The 24,954-nt window shown below is 43.6% G+C and overlaps 1 protein-coding gene and 1 pseudogene across 1 annotated transcript in view; one reads left to right on the top strand and one right to left on the bottom strand.

Annotated features, from left to right (window-relative positions):
* LOC126095156 (uncharacterized) overlaps nt 1–24,954 on the bottom strand; it is an 89,552-nt gene that overhangs the window by 48,191 nt on the left and 16,407 nt on the right. The window lies entirely within an intron of this gene.
* On the top strand, nt 2,086–2,203 carry LOC126100332 (5S ribosomal RNA; annotated as a pseudogene).

Genomic DNA, 24,954 nt, shown 5'->3' with positions numbered 1-24,954 from the left:
CACAGACCTAACAAATTTGGATGAAATTTCTCCTGGGGTTCCTGAGACACGTTTCAGTGTCACTTCCTTTTCATTCCCAACCCTGAGGGATGTAGGTGGCTCTTAATCCGCCAGCGCTTCTTTCCAGGCAGCAAATAACCCGAAAGTTTGTTGGAAGTCACTAGGTGCTCTAACTGTCGAACACTGGATTACTACAGTCAAGACAGTGCATTACGCTTCTTTGTCACTTCCACCTGCGCTGGTCTGAGAGTTAGGTGGTCCCTACCCGACAGTACTTCTTCCCGGATGCCAAGTAATATATGTACCAAGTTTGGTTGAAATCGGTCCAGTAGTTTGGGAGGACAGGTTGAACATATTTGTAGGATAAAGAGATTAGCAGAAGAGGGATTTTATGTTTGCCGGGAGAATTAGTGCAAGGCATTATTTTGACTCTGTCCTGATTCTAAAACGTTCCTTTCGTGCGCTACGTGGTCCGAAGTACCACTCCCGATCACGGTAGGAAGTCACGCACCCTTTAACAACGTACGGTGTGTGAGACAGATTAAGCGACGTACTATGCCGCAGATTTAATTGAAAACCTCACCAAGTGGCCCACTTTTAGCTAACACCATCGTCGTATAGTTAATGGCTCCAAGACCCGCTCTGAGGTCTCTCTCTTTACCAAACAAGTTCACGCTCAACAATCCGCAACATTCGCCGAGAAAAACGCGAAACTGTCTAAACAAAATTCCGCGCACTTCTGATTCTCTCTGTCTGCCGTAATGCAATAAGTAACTCGATTGACGACGAAAAACAACCTACTCCCAACTTCTGAAATGTGAAAGTAAGACTCCACCAACACCCAAGTGACACGCGACTTCTGCACTCCACGAAGGTTGCGGGTAAATCCTCTCCTTAGCAAGCTCCACAGCGGTGCATGAAATTACTTTACGTTTAAACATTCTACTCAGTCCGAATCAGGAGCAGAATGTAGGCATTTTCATTGGCCACTTCCCGCTCCCGCTTTTAGCACTTCTGCAGTGTGCTGTTTCCTGCAGAGTCTTTACAAGTTGTCTCCAATGGGTGTTGGAAACACCGGTCGTCCTAGGGAAATCACTCGAGCTTGAGCATATGTCAGATGTCCAGACCACTATCTGTTCAATAGAATAAAAATCCGCTTCAGTCGCTACTAATTTCTTATTCAATACACGATCGATTTCGGAACCTAAAGCTCCATCTTCAGATGCCAACAAATAATTAATAAAACATGGATGTGTGGCAGTTGGGCCAGTCAGTCAATACGGGTCACAGGCACGCCAAACAAACCCATGGGAGTATAGGACCAGCAACCAGGGCGCCCGAACCGACAGCAGACAAGGAAGTCACTTCCTCGTTTCGGAAATGCACTGCGGAATTTCTCCTGGCATTATGGTGTGGGGAGCCATCGGGTATAACTTCAAATCACCGCTGGTAGTGACTGAAGGAAGGAGGATTAGGGTTTAACGTTCCGTCGATATTGAGTCATTAGAGACAGAGCACAATCTCAGAATGCTTGAAAGATGGGCAAGGAAATCGGTCGTGCCCTTTCAAAGGAACCATCCCAACATTTGCCTTGAGTGATTTATGGAGATCGCGGAAAATCTCTCATGCGGCGATATCGTGATGCTATTTTTCAACTGGACAATGCTCGTCCAGAAATTGCACCTGTCTCTATGAACTGCGTGCGTGGTGTTGAGGTATTCCTGTTGCCAGCAAGATCCCCAGATCTGTCACTGTGTGGGACCAGGTCGGATGTGAACCCTCTCTGAGTGCCGATATCCAAGATATCAAGGACCAGTTACAACAGTTATGGGCCAGCTGCCTCAGGAGAGGATACAACGACTTTATGACGTCTTTTCCAACGGAATCGGTGCGTGCACCCAGACTGGAGGGGGTGCAGCGTCATACTACTAAGTGCGCTCATACTTCCAAGTTCTTTGTAAATTTGCCTCCAATTTTTAATCACTGAAATGACATCACATATACTGTCAATCGGTAAAGCTTCAATTCGTATCGTCCTCCTTCTCCGGGTGCTTGAATTTTTTTGTCTGGCAGTATGTTAATTTCGCCAACGGCCTTGCCGCAGTGGTAACACTGGTTCCCGTCAGATCACCGAAGTTAAGCGCTGTCGGGCTGGGCTAGCACTTGGATGGGTAACCATCCGGTCTCCCGAGCGCTGATGCCAAGCGGGGTTCACTCAGCCCTTGTGAGGCAAACTGAAGAGCTACTTGATTCAGATGTGGCGGCTCCGGTCTCGGAAACTGACATACGGCCGCGAGAGCGGTGTGCTGACCACATGCCCCTCCATATCCGCATCCAGTGACGCCTGTGGGCTGAGGATGACACGGTGGCCAGTCGGTACCTCTGGGCCTTCATGGCCTGTGCGGGAGGAGTTAATTAATTTCGCGTATTGGCCTAGGAAAAAATGACTATCTCTAAGGCTCTTATCTCATTTTCACGATCCCTAATCGAGATATACGACAGGGGTAGTGTAATGGTTGCAAGGACTTGTTCGGGCACAGGTTTTCTAAATTTACCCAACAGGGTTCCTTAAGAACTATACCGCCTTTCTCCCAAAGATATGTCCGAGCGACTCTGTCACTGATCTTTTGCTCTTTTTGTAAAGTGGAGTGGTCTACTCTGCTCCACCATCACGTGGAACTGTTATCTGTGCGGGTTTTCCATCTTTTTGGAGCTGCCTTAATCGTTCTGAATAGTCTCCGTTGTTTTTCAATATCGACAATGCTTATTTGGGTATATCTCATTGGTGAGCCAGACATTGATTTTAACCCGTGAATACATTTTTCAGTGAGAAAATTGATTTTAACCCGTGAATACATTTTTTGGTGAGAAAATTAATATTTCGACTTTCCGTCTCCGGTATTCAATTTCAACAAAGAATCATCCACGAGAGATTATATGGGAGAAAGGATCCGTTGACCTAACAGCATTTCCTAAGATTTTCTGATATATCTTTCGCCAGGATCTGAAGTGGAAATTGTCGTAGACTTCGTCGATATCTTCAAGGATATGCACTAGTTGCCATTGAGTTTCCTCTGTCAGTTTCGCTGTATTCTCTTTTTCAGTGAGGGAACATCAATCTCTATTTTTGAAATATTCTGTAAATGGCACAATTCATCCAGGGTGGGCCTTTGCTGTATATTATTACATTACTTACTACGTATTTGTCTTGACTGAGGTCGCAGTTCTAGGCGCTTCAGTCCGGAACCGCGCTGCTGCTACGGTCGCAGGTTCGAATCCTGCCTCGGGCATGGATGTGTGTGATGTTCTTAGGTTAGTTGCGTTTAAGTAGTTCCAAGTTCTAGGGGACTGATGACCTCAAATGTTAAGTCCCATAGTGCTCAGAGCCATTTGAACCATTTTTTTTTTTTGACTGAGGTCGATAATGACTTTGAGCTTTAATCACAATTGTTTCCTGTATCTTATTTGAACTTCAGGTTCTCATTTTATCTTCCACGTAGGTTGTAAGTACTGTAACTATCTTGTCGAGCAAACACAAATACTCTCCTTGCTTTCCCGATAGCTTTTTCGTACGGAAAGTATATTTCTGTTGTGGCAGCCATAAAAACTTTATGAAAACAAACCGTATCAAGAGTATCAGAAATAAGAGCCACCGTGCTGACAGAAAACCGTGCTCGAGACGCCATCGCACTGTTCGTGTGCATACTTCTATTCACACGAAGAATCGGACCGATAAACTAGTGCCTAGAAGAGCTACGATCCTGCTGTTGTCAAATTACAACAGGATATGGTAAGCTTTTCGTGTTCTTAAGAGGCATAACATGATATTCTCACAAACAATCCGCTGCGTAACCTTTCCTTATGTACAGGACTTATATGGCGGTACTCCTACCCTCGCTTTGGGTTTGCACTGAAATGCTAATCATTTGCACAGCCAAACATGTAGTATACTTCATGCCTGTCTTGTGTTTGTTGCATGTCGCCTTCACTGTGCTTCAGTTTTCATGGCCAGAAGTATACATACACCTCCCATGTCCGTTGAGTCTATGACGAACATGATTGTGAAACTATAAATATGGAGGCTGTAGAGGAATTCACTGATGATATGTTATCTCTTATATGCTCCCTCGATCGAAAGTTTTGTAATGAACTGAAATTTGGCAGCTGCATACTTCGGAAAGCCGTTCTGTCGAAACAACCTAGTTTACTCTTGTAGCTAATCTCCTTTTTCATCAACAAGAGATAATGTCATCCTTAAACAACTGGTAGTATTTCGTAAATCTTGTAATTACTGTTCATGGGCAAAGTTTTATTGTTTATGGCAATGAGTTTGACATTAGGTTAGTTAAGTATCTAGCAAAAAGGAAGAAGACTAGTCAAAGGCTGAAATTGAGTACACTTTCAGTACCGGCGTTAAGCAATCCTGCGAGAGGGAAATGGACTGTTCGTATGACTGCATCACATTGAAATAAGAGACATGGTGATCTCGCGGCGGTATCTTACGACAGGGAGTCAACGGCAAGAAAGATTCGTGATGAGAATCGTGCAATGTTTAAGTGACGCTGGCAATTAAACGTGAGTGCAGCCTTCATAAAAGCTCACGTTTTCCACCTACGTCGTGTACTCCATGTTGGCTGTAATAATACTAAATATCTGCCCCTGAAATGAACGGATAACATAGCATTGCTGACTGGGAGAGCTAAACGACAGTTCAGTCGACTAACTTAGAAGAAATTACTCAACTTCCTTTGTCATCTTTCCTCTGCGAAGTTTGATTTGAGTACCCGACTGATCAAGGTAGATCATTAATAATTGTTTGTGATTTGAAAAACTGTAGCTGCATCTTGCTTGCTAATATTGCCGGCCTTTCATTTATTTTCAGTTCTGTTCCAGTTGTTCCAATAGCTTACCAAAATGGTTTGTCGCTGAAAATTATACAGCAGCACTCACTTCTGTAATCGGTTAGTTAAGGTCGGATCCCTGTTGTAGATAGACAGTAGCAGGCGGCAGTATTCTCGCAGCACTGGCGCTTCCGGGAAAACATTCTGGCGGAATACTGTACACGTTTGACAGCACGTACAAGCGGAAACCCGAGGAGATCATAAACAAGCCTGATGTGGCTCTCAGCACTGTGCAAGTCTTTCGATCTGACGCCACGTCAGCGACTTGTGTGTCAGTGTCCCTATTGTCATATGAAAGTTTCTCCTGAGCTTGAACTCATGTGGCTACATTCGCATTTTTGTTCGAGGTCCCGACGATGAACACTATGAAGAAGAACCCAGAGTAGACAAACTGGAAGGAAGCACAGGAACATTGATTCCGACACCATTGTCATTAATTTGAGCAATGTGAAGTTGCTGTAGCGTTCAGAAACTCGATTCACATCGGATGGCAGTCTTGTGGCGGACGCATCAGCAATAATCCATGACAATGGAGGACTCAGAAGGCAATGGAAACTACTGCATTAAAAACATTCAAAGTATCCACAAAAATGCAATCTGCTGCAAGATTCTCTTGGTTATCATTTCTTTTGTAAAACACTTTCGGAAGTAAACTAGTCTTCTCTTCGGATCTCCGTCTGGCGACTTCTCAGGACGGTGTTGTCAGAAAAGCGCAGTATAATGTTGTTTAAATCTGAGCGCAGAATGCCAGAAGTCTGCATGTCGTAGGTAAAACAGAGAATTTGAAATGAGGAATGAACTGGTTGATGTTAGACTTGATAGAGATTAGTGAAGAGTAATGAAAAGAGAACAGAGATTTGTTAGAAAATGATTGTAGGGTAATAACGACATCATTAATGATTGGTATAACAGGTGTAAGCATAGTTATGAACACAGATACTATGAGAAACAGTAACTCAGCACCAAAAAGTTGTACAAGTTTACATGCTCATATCACAATCTGATGACGACGAGACAGAGGGAACGTGTGAGTAAATTGAGGAACTGGTAGAACATTTCAGGAGATATAAAATTCCATAGATCTAGCATATTGTGTGTTGTAGGAGAACTGGAGAATATGGAATAGAGGAAAGAAATGAGAAGAAGAGGCTTCCAGCGTTCTGCCAAAGGTTTTAATTGGTTATAGCGAAGACCCTCTTCCAGAATCACGATGGAAAAATGTATATTTGGATAAGACCACGAAATACAGGAAGTCATCAGCTGGAATACATTGTAGTTAGAGATTCAGAAAACAACTTCTGGACGACAAAGCATACCCAGGTGCGGAAGTAGATACAGATTATAACCTAGTAGTTATGATCATGATGTTGAAATTCAAGCGGATGGTAAAAAAAAAAGTCTGCTTTGAAATGTAATACCGAAAATTTAGCACAGGTTGAGGTGAAGTAAAAATTGTCTGACACAGTAACGAATAGCCAAAGTAAACGAGAACAGTTCCATAGGAGAAGAGTGGAATATACTAAATAAATACATAACCAAGGTTTCGCAAGCATAGCAGTTATAATGTAATAAGAGGGGAGGATGCCTAGTACACTCTTACCAGAAGTATCTGGGCACCTATCAGTGGACATTAACGTGGGGTATGTTGACCCTTCTCCTTAATGACGACATGAACTCTGTTGGTGCACTTTCAATAAGGTGTCTGAATGTCTGGTCGAGTGGTTCTAGGCGCTTCAGTCTGGAACCACGTGGCTGCTACGGTAGCAGGTTCGAATCCTGTCTCGGGCATGGATGTGTGTGATGTCCTTAGGTTAGTTAGGTTTAAGTAGCTCTAAGTCTAGGGGACTGATGACCTCGGATGTTAAGTCCCATAGTGCTTAGAGCCATTTGAACCGTTTGTCTGAATGTCTATGGAGGAATGGCAGCCCGTTCTTCCTCAAGAGCCTCAACCAGAGACTGTAGCGATGTTGGATGTTGCGATCTGAAGTTGACGTTGTAACTCATGCCAAAAGTGTTCCACTGGATTTAGGCAGGAACTCAAGACAGGCCAGTCCATTTTAGGGATTTTATTGTCCACAAACCACTGTCTGACAGATGCTAATTCATTACAAGGTATACTGCCATGCTGATACAAACAATAATCGTCTCCAAACTGTTCCACTACTATCCGCAGTACATAATGCTGTAAAATATGCTTATATCGTTTCACATTTACAGTTATCTGAAACACAATACGAGGACCACAACCCCCACCCCCACCCCCAACTTAAGGCAGCCACCACCGTACTTCAGTCTCGGCACTACACATGATGGCAGGTAATGGTCTCCAGACATTAGCCAAACCCAAACCATCGCATCGGATTCCCACGGTGTACAGCGTGATTCATCACTCCAGAACACTCGTTTCCAGTCATTGACGGTCCAGTGGCGTCTCTCTTTACACCATTCGCCTAGCTCTGACTGCAGAAAAGCGTGGGTCACCAGGAGCTGCTGGAGCACTGCAACCCTAACTTTTTAACTCCCTACCTACAGTCATTGTGCTAGCTGGATTGCTGCTAGCAGTCTGGAACTCACGAGTGATTCCTTTCCCTAATTTTATACGATTATTTTTACATCCACCCTCCGCTATGCTCGCTGGTTCCTCTCCGTCAGTGCACGAGGTCTACCTGGTATTGGCTTAGGTATGGTTGTTTCTTCGCGTTTCCACACCACAGTCACATCACCAACAGTAAATTTGGGCAGCTTTAGAAGGATCAAAACGTGCCTGACGGATTTGGTGCTCAGGTGATATCCGATGACTGGTCCACATTCGAAGTTCAAATGTTCAAATGTGTGTGAATTCCTAAGGGACCAAACTGCTAAGCTGATCTGTCCGTAGACTTACACACTGCTTAAAGTAATTTATGCTAAGAACAACACGCACAACTATGCCCGAGGGAGGAATCGAACCTCCGGGGGAGGGACCGCGTAATCCGTGACATGGCGCCCAAACCGCACTGCCACTCCGCGCGGCACGTTCGAAGTCGCTGAGTCCTGCTGACCGATCCATTCTATTGTTGCTGCTTCTCTACCGACAACGCAGTACTCCCCGCCTCCTTTTATACTGGTTCGTCTCTCGTGGAATCTAGTGGCCAATTTCGCGTTACATGGGAATGCTTGGTACTTTTAATCGGATAGTGTATATACATTATCGTCAATTCGTCAAAGAAGTCACAGCGGATGTATGTGGAAGCTATTGGGTGACTGATCTCAGAAGTCACCCCTGCAAACTGGTGACTAGGATAACACACAGAAGTATGAAGATATACTCGCAGCAGATGAGGTGTTTTACAGGAAAGGATGGGGTACCAAAGAAACAATTCTTACGTTTCGTGCAGTAATGGAAGGCGGAGTGAAGGAGAGTTTGTAAGCGTGGAGAAACCTTTCGTCGTTGTAAGTCAAGATAAACAGCATCCTTTTGAAGCTAAAAATAGAGACACTCAATTAACATACAACATCTACAAAACCCTAGTGCCATAATTTTAGGTCTACGACTTTGCTTCAACCGTTTCGCAATAGATGGCAGTATCGGCAAGTGGTGGTGCAGGTGCTAGGTCGTAAGTGTCATACAATAAACTAAGCTATTTGTAAACATAACGCCATCAAAATATTGGTCGATTTGTAATAGTATCAAAAAGTTATTCTTGATTGAATATGTCAACTTTTGCGGGAAGTTTTGATTTTCTGCTTTAACATGAAAAACTCTGCAACCCAGGCTCGTAAAACGCTGGGCATGACCTATTGTGACGCAACTATTAGTGAAACAAACTGCAGAGAATGGTTTCAACGCTTCAAGAACGGTGATTTTGACGTCTGAGACCGGCATGCCGACGGAAGAGAGAGGTTTTTCGAATCTACTGATACAGTCGGAAACAATCACAAGAGATCGTTATCGAAAGCAATTCATGCGTTTGAGCCAAGTATTGAGAGACAAACGGCCGCAGTCAGCGATAGACATCAAAATGTGACTTTGCAATGTGACAATGCTCGAACCCGTCCCACAAAACCCATCAGAATACAATTGCAAACGTCGAAATGGGAAGTCCAACTCACGGCCAGGCTAATCAACACTTCCGGTTATATGAATAGGTGCAATTTTGGATCGATTCATGGAACTCCTCAAAAGGCTCCCAGTTCTTCCGCTGCCCGCAAGATGGGAGAAAGTAGTGGCCAGCGACGCCTAATACTTTGAGTCGTAAAGTTTTTCTAAGTTTTTCACAACAAAGCCTCGAACTTCGGAAAAAGCGGCAGAAGAATAGATGCAGACCTAACAAAAGTGTAAGGTTCAAGTGACGCAACTGTGCAACTTGTACGTCAAAGACATAATGAAGAAAGTATGAGAAAATTTCAGAAAAGGAATAAAAGTGGAAACGAACAGACACCAATGCGAAGTTTTGCAGGTGCCATGAACCGTATGAGTGGCATTTTGAAAGAAACAGACGGGATACTTATTTCTTTATTTATCGTATGATGAAAATAGAAACAGATACACACAATTACTGGACAAGCGTGCACAATCACAAGCTCGTACACTTTCACGTCTCCAGATCTAGCTGAATGATCCATCCGATCACTTTATCAGATGCGTGGTACATATCCATTATTGTTTCTTTGTGCGCTCGAAAAGGACAGTCAACAACGAATGCTGGATGGACTGCAAGGAGACACCACAGTCACAGTTTGCAGAACGAACCCATCCTCAGTTGTGCAGTAGATAACCCCATCTGTCTCGTCTGGCTCGAATCCGATTCATGAGCTCCCACTGACGTCCAGGGGTGTCTAATTCTTGCACCCGCGCGGAAAGGTTTTCACGTAGAAGTTTGTTGACTACTGATGACTGCTCCCACCGGATTTTCCATGTATGGTTGATAAAGTGGACTCAAGAAGATTTTTTGCTGTGCGCAACGACGGTTTCTTTGATTTCAAGCGTTACTGTTCTGCATATGATATATCTCGATGAATGGCTACCTGAGGATTCTTCTTAATGTTTCCCAGACTTTGAGGAGAGCTTCTGATCTTCTTAGAGCTGGAGGTCGGGTATTTATGAGAACAGGAAGCCATAGTCTGTTTGTACTCCCTATCCAGTAATTATTCGCACAGTCTGACGAGTACCGCGTCTATCTTTTTAGTGTAAACGCTATTGATCAAGGTTGTACAGCAGTACGTAGCAACAGAGTATGATATGGATAAGGGTGTGGGTACTTAAACATGAGCAGTAGCCTCCCATGAGGTGCTAGCAAGTTTTTGAAGGACATTATTTCTCGTTTTTTGTATAGCAGCTACATTTGAGAGATGCAACTGGAAAATTGATTTCTGTCTAGTCTTATTCCGAGGCATATTGATGTACTGCAGTGCTGCAGGTCTCAGCCTATTAATCTGACTTCTGTTTTGTAATCTGCCTTTCTGTTGTTTAAGCGAAACACAAGCATAATTGTTTTCTGTGGACTTAGATGGAGAAATAGTTTCTTGTGGTATACTTCCGAGGCTTTTATTTGTAAAGATCTGTCTCGATCACACAAATTTTACAATTCACTACTAGGGGTGTCAGCTACTGCCATCTTCAGATCTGTTACAAATAAAAAACCATGGTGTAGCTGACTACATTCTGTTAGGTGGTAAAATCTGTATAACAGGCCTAGTGATACATAACAAAAAAAAATATTTACATGGTTAACAGCCACGGATACCAGCCATACATACTATAATATATTCTGATGTAGGTACCAACGTCAAAATCTATACTTGTACAGTCATCTGTACACAGCAAATGCTGGTGATTGCGTTTGGTATTCATACAAATAATTGAGGCTAGCACAGGGCACTATAGCTATGGTACATGAGTGACTAGTATCGTATATTTAATAGTTAAAATGCAGTATGTGTGGTCATTAATTAAAATTTCTTCACATGGCAAAATGAGCGTCTGACAATAAAACATGAAGTGACATAAAATGTATGGAATTCCACATTACAGATGTAAAGAGTAATAAGGGGAAGTTCCTAATCTGGCAAAGTAAATAACACGCAACTGTATAAAATCCAGAATAAAAGTATAAAAACAATATCACTTATATAAATCGAAACGTTCCATCATAACAAAGCAGTTGAAACATAAACGTAAGTGTAAGGCAATTAACAAAACAGTGACTACTAATTAAAACCTCGATAGTCGATAGGACATTCGGAGTGGGGTCTGCATGGCGCTACCGCGTGGCTGCTGTGTATGAAGTTCTTGTTTTCCTGTGGCAGAGCCTGCGGAAGAAGGCCCTGCCTCCTCGACGCTGTGACCGGCGCACACATGACCTTACGCCAGGCTGCTGCGGCGCTCGACGCTGCTCAAATTATCAGATTTCCGGATACATCAAAATAGCGTTCAGCTTAAACTCGTTGTGTTCGTTCAGCAGTAATTCCGGCTGGTGTTTTCTGTGTACATAAATTTCCATTTCTTCGAGAAGATTCAGTAATAGTCGCTTCGGTGCCTTATGCAACACTTCCTACCGCATGTTTTTCTAATTCCACACATTATATGTCAGTTCATGTTTTATTCTCAGACTCTCAGTTTGCTATGTGAAGTAATTTTAATTAATAACAAGACGTACCGCGTGTTAACCATTAAATTTACGATACTGGTTACTCATGTACCATAGCTATAGTGCCCTCTGCTGGCTTCAGTTATTTGTATAAATACCAGACGTATCCAGACCATCCTCAGTACTTACTAAGCACTTAGATGTATTTGTAATGAGGGCCGTTAATCATATTTTTTTTATTTTTCTTATGTATCACCAGGCCTGTTACATATTTTGCTTCAGATAGTTGAATTTAGTTCATTGTACCAATGTTTTTTATTTGTAACGATTTGAAGATGACATTAGCCGAAGCAGGTAATACTGGAATGTAACATTTTTGTGATCAAGACGGACCTTCACAAATAAAGTGCCTCATTATGATCGCGGACTCATTTACGGACTTCAATTGATATACCAAGGCTTTCATATCAGTGGATAAAGTGGATTCAGCATCAGAAACGTTGGAACTGTGCGTCACCAAAGGAATGTCGTTAGCGAAAATGAATTTTTTTGAAGACGTTTCCGGTGATTCCTACATGTACAGACTGAAAAGGAAGGTAATCAGAACGTGTTCTTGAGGTAAACCACCATTTAGTTCAAACACTGGGTTTCTGTTATTGTCAGAATAGATCTGAAATTATCTATGCCTCAACATGTTCTTATGTGAGTACATCATTTAATTACCTCACGCGAAGCCTACGGGTGGTGCTAACAAAACAACAATGAAAAACCTCTCGGTCAATGAACATACGAGATATTAGAGGATCCTTTTCAGGATCCATAGGTTTGTAGAATTGGACCAAATATTTAGCAGAGGCTAGACACAGGTTATGAATACTGCATAATGATGAATACCGAATAATGACTTGCATAACAGCAAAATTGGAAACAATACAGTGGTAGAACAAGTGAATGAATTTTCCAATCGGAAGGAAGGTTACAGGGGTAATGGAAGCACGAAATTAATCAGACGCATATCACCAGAGGGGAAGAAAGATTTCCTCAATGAAAGAGTTCTGCTGATATCAGGTAGTCATACGGAAAAGAGGAAGAAGTTCCTGAAAGTGTGCGCCTGGAGCTCAACATTGCATGGATGTGGAACAAGGACCATCGGAAATCCAGATTAGAGGAAACTGGAAACATATTTAATATGGCGCAATTGAAACTGTTACAAATTAAGTGGACAGACATAGTAGGAAATGGGGAGGTACTACAAAGAACAAATGGAAAAAGAAGTCTAACGAAGATCTTTACCAGAAGAAAGGACAAGTTACTGAGACATCTGATACGGCATCCATGAATAGTTAAAATGGTGTTGAAATGAAAAGTAGAGGGAAGAAACAGTAGCACCAGACAAAGACTAGACTGTAAAACTGATTGTAAAGGTTACTGCATGTGGGAGGAATGTAAGGATTAAAAGATCAGCACAAGGTAGGAAAAGCTGGAGAACGACATCAGATCAGTAGGAATACTGACGACTTAGGGAAAAAGAGGAAAAGAGGAGGACTGTCAGCGTTTCGCGCTGATTTTCCCTCTCAATGCGTTCAGCTGTCTTTGTAATAAAAGGCTGCAGGAGCAGATTAACAGAAAATGAATAATCCCTTTATAATAATGCTAGAGTTCTATAAGCCAAAGTGAATACGCATATGAGTATACTTAGAATTTCCTTGTTTCAAAACGCGAAGTAAATAATGGCGCCCACTGTTGATATAAATAAGCGCCACTAACAAATGGATTACTTGAGAAATCGTCAGAATGGCTCGACAGGAAAACATAAAAAACTACCTACCCAAATACACTCCTGGAAATTGAAATAAGAACACCGTGAATTCATTGTCCCAGGAAGGGGAAACTTTATTGACACATTCCTGGGGTCAGATACATCACGTGATCACACTGACAGAACCACAGGCACATAGACACAGGCAACAGAGCATGCACAATGTCGGCACTAGTACAGTGTATATCCACCTTTCGCAGCAATGCAGGCAGCTATTCTCCCATGGAGACGATCGTAGAGATGCTGGATGTAGTCCTGTGGAACGGCTTGCCATGCCATTTCCACCTGGCGCCTCAGTTGGACCAGCGTTCGTGCTGGACGTGCAGACCGCGTGAGACGACGCTTCATCCAGTCCCAAACATGCTCAATGGGGGACAGATCCGGAGATCTTGCTGGCCAGGGTAGTTGACTTACACCTTCTAGAGCACGTTGGGTGGCACGGGATACATGCGGACGTGCATTGTCCTGTTGGAACAACAAGTTCCCTTGCCGGTCTAGGAATGGTAGAACGATGGGTTCGATGACGGTTTGGATGTACCGTGCACTATTCAGTGTCCCCTCGACGATCACCAGTGGTGTACGGCCAGTGTAGCAGATCGCTCCCCACACCATGATGCCGGGTGTTGGCCCTGTGTGCCTCGGTCGTATGCAGTCCTGATTGTGGCGCTCACCTGCACGGCACCAAACACGCATACGACCATCATTGGCACCAAGGCAGAAGCGACTCTCATCGCTGAAGACGACACGTCTCCATTCGTCCCTCCAATCACGCGTGTCGCGACACCACTGGAGGCGGGCTGCACGATGTTGGGGCGTGAGCGGAAGACGGCCTAACGGTGTGCGGGACCGTAGCCCAGCTTCATGAGACGGTTGCGAATGGTCCTCGCCGATACCCCAGGAGCAACAGTGTCCCTAATTTGCTGGGAAGTGGCGGTGCGCTCCCCTACGGCACTGCGTAGGATCCTACGGTCTTGGCGTGCATCCGTGCGTCGCTGCGGTCCGGTCCCAGGTCGACGGGCACGTGCACCTTCCGCCGACCACTGGCGACAACATCGATGTACTGTGGAGACCTCACGCCCCACGTGTTGAGCAATTCGGCGGTACGTCCACCCGGCCTCCCGCATGCCCACTATACGCCCTCGCTCAAAGTCCGTCAACTGCACATACGGTTCACGTCCACGCTGTCGCGGCATGCTACCAGTGTTAAAGACTGCGATGGAGCTCCGTATGCCACGGCAAACTGGCTGACACTGACGGCGGCGGTGCACAAATGCTGCGCAGCTAGCGCCATTCGACGGCCAACACCGCGGTTCCTGGTGTGTCCGCTGTGCCGTGCGTGTGATCATTGCTTGTACAGCCCTCTCGCAGTGTCCGGAGCAAGTATGGTGGGTCTGACACACCGGTGTCAATGTGTTCTTTTTTCCATTTCCAGGAGTGTATGATAAACGAAGAAGAGTGTCCCCCTTTATTTGACAGTTACACTGACGGCTGTATTAAATTTCGAAATGACACACTGTTTGGTACTGCTATCGAACAACTTTCATCTTGTTCAATCATCTGCATCTACATCCACATCAGTGCTTCGCAAAAAACTGTAAAAGTCATTGTAAAGAGTATTTTATGTGCCATATATTGGAGTTTGTTTCAGTTGGATTCACATATGTAGCATTGTGAATATGTATATACGTCTTTGTACACACTATTTATACCCGTGTTAACTGTTTCTATGGGAGCGATAACTATAGAATTAAACAAAACTTGCAGATTTCAACCTAAAAACTAGCCCTTGAAAATTTCTTTGTAGGTCATCACCATCTGTTAGCCTTCTTTTTCGAATATCTACGTCAAAATTTTTCACAATTTGGTTACACCCTCTCACAATTCAGCAACGTATGAGAATCACGCTATCTTTCTTTGTTAATATAATCTGATACTGATACAACGCATCTGAGCAGGATTTCAGTATAGTCCGTCTTCGGCAGCGTGCCGACTATAACGTATCGTTTTCGAGACTGAAGGGATGTCTTTTCAGAAAAGCGCTTATCTGATTTGGATTGATTGTGGTAATCTGGGAGTCGGTCGGCAGACGTAGTGGGTATGCAGGACAAGTTCTAGATCCTCCAGGGCGGAAGTGCTGTTGGTCACGTTACTTTTTTCTGATGCTGAAAGTAAGTGGTTCACAGCGATCGACAAAGTTGTCCTCCTAATACAAAGAGGACACAAGTGTTCTGGAGTGCATTCCTGCGCACAGGCTTCGAATTCTGGTCACTTCTTCCGAATTTTGTTGGCAAACGTGGACGTGATTGGTAGGCCAACGGTTCGTATTAGAGTGCAAAGTTATTCGCTGTCTAGAGGAAATGTTTGATGGAAGAGACGGTCTTGGCGAAGTTCAAAAAACTGAATTTGTTTTCATAGAAATCTGTTTTGATTTTGTTGTGACTCTCAACCTATTTAACTTTGATTAGTTATGTTTTGTGTTTATGAAGAGTCCAGTGGGAAGTGCAAGGAAAAAAATTAAAACAGTATATAGACTGATAGCAGTGTACGTGTTCAGGGATGATTCCTACCTAAACTCGATATCGAAGGGTAGCTGAGGACTCTCGTACTTCATTTCTTGCCGAACTATCACATAGCGGCCACGAAGTCTCGCCAGAAAATAGAATGAAACACTTTCTGCTTCTGTGCCCATATGAGCATAAGTCGCGCCAATACCCAAGAAAGGAAACAGGAGTAATCCGCTGAATTACAGACCCATATCACTAACATCGACTTGCAGTAGAATTTTGGGACATATACTGTGCTCAAACATTATGAATCACCTCGAAGAAAATGATTTATTGACAAATAACGAACACGGATTTACAAAACATCGTACTTGTGAAATGAATGTATCGACATGGGGTGTCAAATTGATTCCATATATTTAGATTTCCAGAAGTCTTTCGACACCGTTCCTTACAAGTCACTTCTAATTAAATTGCGTCCTATGGAGTATCGTCTCAGTTGTGTGACTGGATTCGTGATTTCCTGTCAGGAAGGTCACAGTTCGTAATAACTGACGGAAGTCATCGAGTAAAACCGAAGTAATACCTGGCGTTCACCAAGGAAGAGTTATAGGCCCTCCGTTGTTCCAGATCTACATAAACGGTTTAGGAGATCTACATAGACGATTTGGGAGACACTCTGACCAGTACTCTTGGATCGCTTGCAGATAATGTTGTCGTTTGCCGCCATGTAATGTCATCAGATCATCAAAACGAATTGAAAATGATTCAGACATGACATCTATATGGTGCGAAAAGTGGAAATTGACTCTAAATAATGAAAAGTATGAAGTCAGACACATGAATACTGAAAAAAATACGCTAAATTTCGGTTGCAGGATAAAATACACAAATCTGAAGGCTGTGAATTCAGCTAAATACTTAGGGATTACAATTACGAATAACTTAAATTGAAACAAACACGTAGATAATGTTGTGGGGGAAAACAGACAAAAGACTATAATTTATTGGCAGAACACTTTAAAAAATCTAACAGGTTCACTGAACAGACTGCTTAGTGCTTACACTACGCACGCTTGTCCGCCCTCTTCTGGAGTATTGCTGTGCGGTGTGGGATCCGCAGCGAATAGGATTGAGAGGACATCGTAAAGTTCAAAGAAGGGCAGCACGTTTCTTTACTATTGCGAAATATGGGAGAGAGTGTCACGCATATGATATACGAATTGAGGTGACAGTCACTAAAACAAATGTATTTTTCGGTGCGGCAGGATCTTCTCATGAAATTTCAATCAGAGTATGAAAATATTTTGTCGGTGTCGACCTGCATAGAGAGAAACGATCATCATAATAAAATAAGAGAAATCATAGCTCACACGGAAAAATATTAAGTGTTCGTTTCTCCAGCGCGCTGTTGTAGAGCGGAGCGGTAGAGAAATAGCTTAAAGGTGGTTCGAGGAACCCCCTGCCTGGCGCTAAACTTGGAACTAAAGAGTAATCATGCGGATTTAGACGTAGATGTACATTGGATGTTCCAAATTTCTACAGAAGACAAAGCTAACTGTTTCAGAATTAGCGCAAAAAACGATGCCATTGTTGGGGTACATCCCAGTCTCGTGCAAAACTCCCCAGTGAAATGCATGAGGTAAATCAGGTACCATAGTAACCAAACCTATAGGTATGTGTTGTTCGAAAAATCGAGTGTTATAAGCAATGCGGATGCCAATTGAATGAAGCTGACATTATTTTCTCTGAGATGATACTACTGAAGGTAAAAATTAAGGATGGACTAAGTAAATAGGCCTACTCCTTCGACATAAACTGATATTAAAATCTGCAAGAACACCTACTTCTGAGTCTAACAGGTAGTTAAATATTGAATTTTCAGGAAGATTACCTGCACTTATGAACACTATATGTGGAGTATTTTAATAACAGAGGTACTTGTACAAGGTGACATATGTGGATTTCGGATATACTGTTGTAAATGCTTGTCAGTTTCTTACCTTGTGGTGGTCAGAAGCGGGTGGCCGAAACCTTGAAGACAAGTATGCCTCCCCTCACGTTCCCATGCTGTCAAATATCGGCCCACTGTCATATCCGAATGGCCTAAAAATCTGGATAGTGCATGATTCGACCAGCCGGCCAAACTGAGATCAGGTGCTGATTATTGTGTCTCGCATGAGTACGCGGCATCTCCATGTCCTTCACATCTGATGCCACTCACGCCTCTTATATTCCCTATCAGGCCTGGTAACAATATTAAACAGGAACAATGCTAATGCACTCTGGCGACTGTTCTATATATCAGAGGCAATTACAGCTCCAGTCTATGCATATCCTCCGATTGAGTGAATGTGCACGAAGTTACATTGACATCCCACTATGTCTTCTGACTGCTTCACTTTCTTTGGCAGGCGGTGTAATTATGGATAACTAAATTTTCAGTTACCATCTGTAGAAACAAAGCAAGAGTGGTTGTAAAATTCGTAGCTTTTATGAAGGAAGGAATTATTATTATAGTTGTGTGGGCTTCGTGTAATGAAACATTACAATCTTGTGCTGATCCGCTAGTTCTCTGCGTCAGGCACTTATAGTCAGTGACATAAGTAACAACTACGTACAAACCGAAAGTCGTTGCCAATTGCAACGTGGCGTACGAAGCAGACAATCGAATACACTGGAGGGGGAGGGAGAGAGAGAGAGAGAGAGAGAGAGAGAGAGAGAGAGAGAGCATGAGCATAAAAGGAGGTGGAGAGTACTGTGTGGCCAGTAACAGCAGAAAGTTTCGGTCAGGAAACTCAGTGAGTTTCCATATGGACTAGTCATTAGATGTCAGCTGAGTAACGAATCCAGCAGGGGCATTTCGACTCTTCTAAAGTTGCTAAAGTAGACGGTGATTTGAATGTGAAGTTATGAAGAGTAAAGGTGAAGGAGTGACCCGCCTAAACCAAGACCAAGCAGGCAGACCCCATGTAGTGACAGAAAGGGCCTGTCAAGCATTTTGGGGGTATTGTAAACATCGGTGGTAGGAAACACCCCTGACTGAAAAGTGCTATTAGCAATCCACCTGGCACAATGACTTCGGGTAGAGTGTTGGGGTACAATGATCGAGGAGCTCCTCAAAAATCACACATTTTTGTAATCAGTGCTGAGTGACGCTTGATGCGGTACAAAGGGGACACCTACACAGTGGACGATTGGAAACGACTGATATCGAATGATGGATCACAGTATACACTGTGTAATCCGGTGGAAGGGTTTGCGTTTGACAAATGCCTGGAGAAGTTTACCTGCAATCGTATGTAAAACCTACACTGAAAGAAACTAGTATAGGCATGCGTATTAAAATACAGAGATTTGTAAAAAGGCAAAATACGGCGCTGCGGTCGGCAATGCCTTTATAAGACAACAGGTGTCTGGCGCAGTTGTTAGGTCGGTTACTGCTGCTACAATAGCAGGTTATCAAGATTTAAGTAAGTTTGAACGTGGTGTTACAGTAGGCGCAGGAGCGATGGGACACAGCATGTCTGAGGTAATGATGAAATGGGGATTTTCCCGTCCGACCGTTTCCACGATTGTACCGTGAATATCAGGAATCCGGCAAAACTGCAAATCTCCGACATCGCTGCGGCCGGAAAAAGATTCTGCAAGAACGGGACCAAAGTCGACTGAAGAGAATTGTTCAACGTGACAGAAATGCAATCCTTCTGCAAATTGCTGCAGATTTCAATGCTGGGCCATCAACAAGTGTTAGCGTGCGAACTATTCAACGAAACGATATGGGCTTTCGGATCCGAGGGCGCACTCGTGTACACTTGATGACTGCACGACACATAGCTTTACGCCTCGCCTGAGCCCGCCAGTACCGACATTGGACTGTTGATGACTGGGAACATGTCGCCTGTTCGGACGTGTATCGTTTCAAATTGTATCGAGCAGATGGACGTGTACGGATATGGATACTACCTCATGAACCCACGGACCCTGCGTGTTATCAGGGGACTGTTCAAGCTTGTAGAGGCTCTGTAATGGTTCGGGGCGTGTGCAGTTGGAGTAATAAGGGACCCCTGATACTGCAGGGATGTGACACAGACAGGTGACAAGTACGTAAGAATCCTGTCTGACCACCTGCATCCATTCATGTCCGACGGATCTGAGCAATTCCAGCAGGACAGTGCGACACCCCACACGTCCAGAATGGCTATAGAGTGGCTCCAGGAAAACTCTTCTGAGTTTAAACATTTCCGCTGGCCACAAAACTCCCCAGACATGAACATTATAGAGCATATCTGGGATGCCTTGCAACGTGCTGTTCAGAAGAGATCTCCACCCCCTGGTACTCATACGGATTTTAGACAACCCTTCAGGATCAATGGTGTCAATTCCCTCCAGCACTACTTCAGACATCAGTCGAGTCCATGCCACGTCGCGTTGTGGCACTTCTGCGTACTCGCGGGGGCCTACACGATGATGGGCAGGTGTACCAGTTTCTTTGGCTCTTCAGCGTACATTGAAGTACAAAGGTGAGTGGTGTTACAGTATATGGATGTTTTTCGTGACTAAGGTGTGGTCTTCTTTTTGCGCTCAAGAGAACCCTAAATGCGGAAGTATATGAAGACATTTTACAGTATTGTGTACTGCTTACAGTAGAAGAACAGTGCGGTATAACAATGCACCCTGTCATAAAGCAGCGTCTGTGAGGCAATTGTTTGTGGATAATAGCATTCCTGAAATGGAATTGTCAGCCTAGAGTCCCGGAGTATCACAATCTAACACCTTTGGGACGAGTTGGAACGTCGACTTCACTCTAGACCCCAGCGCCCAACATCACTCATCACTACCTTCTCTGGTTTCGGCTCTCTCCCCCACAGACATCAGACACCTCATTGAAATTGTCCTCAGGAGAGTTGAAGCGGTCATGACGGGAAAGGTGGACACAGTCCGCATTAATACGGTATTGCGGTGCTTGTGTTATTCTGATTACGTTGCAAAGTTCCTATGGACATGCATGCGTGCGTGCACGGATAGCCAAATGGTAAGGCGACCGCTTGCGATAAGCGAAAAATCCTGGTTCGAGTCCCGGTCCAGCACAAATTTTCATTGTCGTCATTCCATTTTACAGCTCATAGTAGTACTTTTCGCAATTGCGAATTCATTTGATGTGGACCCCATATTAAAGTCCATTAGCAGGTATCCGGATACTTTTGATCAGATAATGTACCGGGTGATTAAAAAGTCAGTATAAATTTGAAAACTGAATAAATCACGGAATAATGTAGATAGAGAGATACAAATTGACACACATGCTTGGAAGGACACGGGGTTTTATTAGAACCAAAAAAATACAAAAGTTCAAAAAAGCGCTTCATCTGATCAGAAGAGCAATAATTAGCATAACAAAGTAAGACAAAGCAAAGATGATGTTCTTCACAGGAAATGCTCAATATGTCCACCATCATTCCTCAACAATAGCTGTAATCGAGGAATAATGTTGTGAACAGCACTGTAAAGCATGTCCGGAGTTATGGTGAGGCATTGGCGTCGGATGTTGTCTTTCAGCATCCCTAGAGATGTCGGTCGATCACGATGCACTTGCGACTTCAGGTAACCCCAAAGTCAGTAATCGCACGGGTCTGAGGACCTGGGAGGCCAAGCATGACGAAAGTGGCGGCTGAGCACACGATCATCACCAAACGACGCGCGCAAGAGATCTGTCGGACATTTTGTGAACTTGGTTTTCTTTTGTTCTAATAAAACCTCATGTCATTCCAAGCATGTGAGTCAATTTTTACCTCTCTATCTACATTATTGCGTGGTTTATTAAGTTTTCAAATTTATACCGACTTTTTGACCACCCGGTATGCAGACGGACGAAAGTTCCACGCTGTATCCTGGTAGGTTAGAAATTGACGGTCTACTGGTCAATTCTACTGGTCGATCTTGGGACCTCCGTGACACTAGTTACACTGCTGCATTCGTCTTTAGCATTGGTGTGGTGATTATTATAACCTTGCTTCGCAGTTGAAAGCGAGGCTTTCTAGCCTTTTAAAGACTGTTTACTAGCGTAGAAGTGTTGAGACCCTATCCAGGTCCGCTGTTAAAAGTATATTTCCTAATAGGTGACGCAATACGTGGTATAATTTACCTCATGTGCAGCGGGTCGCTAAGGGCATACAAGTTCTATTTGCGTGCCTGGCAGCACGAGGTGGCGGCATACGTAGGACGAAATTAAACGCTGCAGTCCGTACGAGTATTTAGTAAAGAACCTTTTATGAAGAAAATATCATTCAGTCACTTTTTCTTTTTAATTTGTGGTAAGTGGCTATGCGACCAAACTGCTGAGGTAATCGGTCCCTAGGCTTACACACTACTTAATCTAAGTTAAACTAAAGGTGGGGGGGGGGAGGGGGGGCTAAGGATAACACACACACACACACACACACACACACACACACACACACACACACACGCCCGAGGGAGGACTCGAACCTCTGATAGGGGGAGCCGCCCGAACCGTGGCAAGACGCCCTAGACCGCGTGGCTACCCAGCGCGGCAGTCATATGTTGATAAGATTTCAAAGTGGTGCAGAGATCAGCAGCTATTTTAAATGTTCCGAAGTGTAAAACAGTGAACTATACAAAACGAAGAAACATGGTATCGTATGCCCATAAAGTCAGTGAGATAAAATTGGCGTCAGTCAGCCTGCGTGTTACAATTTCTGGTGATATGAAATGGGATGATCACATAAGTACAGTCATGTGTAAATAATGTGGCAGGTTTCAATTCGTTGGTGAAGACTGGAAAAATGTAACCAGTCTACAAAGGAGATTGCTTACAAAATATTAGCGTGATCCATCCTCGACTATTGCTTGAATGTGTCGTATCTATATCAAACAGAATAAAGCCGAGACATTAAATGTCTGTATACAGACAAGTGCAGGACTTAACGGTCGCATGTTTGTTTGACCCATCGGAAAGCGTGAAGGAGGTTATGAGAAACCTGAGCTGGCAGACGCTCGATCATGAATGCGAACAACACTGTGCAACAAAATTAAAGGACCAATTTTTCTAAGCTTTGTCTCTCATTGCGACGAATCTGTTTGAAATTTGGCTCAAAGAAGCATGTAACCTTCCTCTTTAAGGGTGCAAAAGCGAGGCGCAGTGCGACAACACCCTTCAGTTCGGCGGCGCTTCAAACAGCAAGCTGTTGACTCTCGCGAAAAGAAGGCCACAGCTCAGAAGTTCATATGAGCTATAAGATGGGTTAATAATGTCAGATTGACACAAAATTTCACCGTGGACAAGTCACACACTCAGAACGTCGCCACAGCCATCTTACCCATGTTTCACAGCTTTCTTTGACGCCTCTGTGATGTCGGTCAGAGCCGCGTCACCTACCGTTGAAATCACGCGGTGTTCTCATGGGTGGCAGAGGAAAACATTTCAAAACACACCGCCGCTCAGAATCGCCACGAAAAGGCCCCACGGAGGGGGGGGGGGGGGGGGTGGCACAAATGGCGCCAGTGAACAGTGAAACCACCCTTTCCCTTGGGGCGTTGATTCTCACACATTTCGCAGTTGAAAATAACAGTTCGCAGTGCGGTGAACAACAATAGGACGTCCTTGACAAACCTGGCCACTGCTTCCACCGCTTTGCCATCTCAGTTCTGCTCTACGGGCTTTGCGAGTCTACAATCCCGCTGAATGTGATCTCATCCCTTTGGAGTGTATAGTGGCAGCAATTTTTGCTGCGCCGTACATTGAGTAAATATCTCTGGAGTGAGCATTCACATGCGCAGAACAGGTTTTGTGTTGTCAACATATATTGCCGGCCTGGTCACGTGTTTTCGGGACGTCGTGTGTTTGTCCGTATAGCACCCTGTATATTTCGAATGTCACTACATCCCTAGTACAGACGGACTCTTTGCGTACGTGTCGTGGATTATTTATATATGTTGCCGGGCATTTTAACAGTATCCATTTGATACCGGGTATAAACCAGCTACGTAACTTTTAAGTGCAAGTGATACTGCATTCTGCTTCTTTGCGGTAGGTGTCACAGTTCAGATGCACTCGATCTTTGGTAGTTTTCGGTATGATACGGCACTTTATAGTATTACAGGGCCTGGCGTACATTTTTGCAGTGATAGTCCTGCAAAACGACTTGACAGTACGCTAGTGCTTTTGCAAGTGTCCGAAAAATACCGAATTTGCCTCACATTATTGATTATATCCCTGCTAATTCGTCCTGTATTCTGCTATTTTTGCGTATTTATTTTCTCGTTTTTGCGACCTAAAGCACAATTTTTCTTACTGGTGACACTTTGAAGTGTTTATTTAACGCATTTTACGTACTTGCTCCCAGTTTATTAAATAAATAGTACACTGAGTACGAAGGGGGAAAAAAGGCGATCGGAGAATAAATGTACTGTAAAGCAAATATAGTTGGTCATGTAACAGTCAACCCATATAACACCATTAAGGGAAGTGGAAAGTGACACAAATGAAAGAGTTTGGGGACATGTTTACTAATATTTTACGCTTCTTAATCAAATGGTAAAGAAAATAAATTGAAGGCAAAATACACCAAAGGAGATAATTGTGTACTTTGATTAGCTACACTACTGTGTTTTTTATTTCATTTGTGCAGAAAATGTATTTAAGCTGAATGCAGAAATTGGAAGTAGGTGCTGTGGAAAATTAAAAATAGTTGGTATGGCATCTACCTTCAGCCACACATGACCAAATTGTTCTATTTATAACATTCCTCTTCATAGTATTTTGAACATACTTTGGATTATTTTGTGGGGAAAAAATTACTCCTCCCTATTTTCTGGAGCCACATCTTTACTCGTTATTCATCCTTCGGGAAACTAAAATATAAGTCACACATAATCATTCTCCATGTCCTTGACACACTTAACATGGTCTCCTACTGTAACTTTACAGTAAACAAAAAGGTTTGGACACACACATTATACAAAGACAATTACAGACTCCCACTCTATTGAATTTATCTGTCTCCCATCTTTCAAATCTATATGCATAATCGACAAGCCACTGATAAATGCATGGAGGATAGTATTTGCTGAAACAACTAACCATTCCCTTTCCTGTTCCACTAGCAAATTTACGAGAGGAAGCGATTGTTTGTAAGCTT

This window comes from Schistocerca cancellata, chromosome 1 (genome assembly GCF_023864275.1).
Source record: "Schistocerca cancellata isolate TAMUIC-IGC-003103 chromosome 1, iqSchCanc2.1, whole genome shotgun sequence".
In the NCBI taxonomy this organism is placed as follows: domain Eukaryota; kingdom Metazoa; phylum Arthropoda; class Insecta; order Orthoptera; family Acrididae; genus Schistocerca; species Schistocerca cancellata.
The sequence above is the reverse complement of the archived record's forward strand: the minus strand, read 5'-3'. Positions and strand labels throughout refer to the sequence as shown.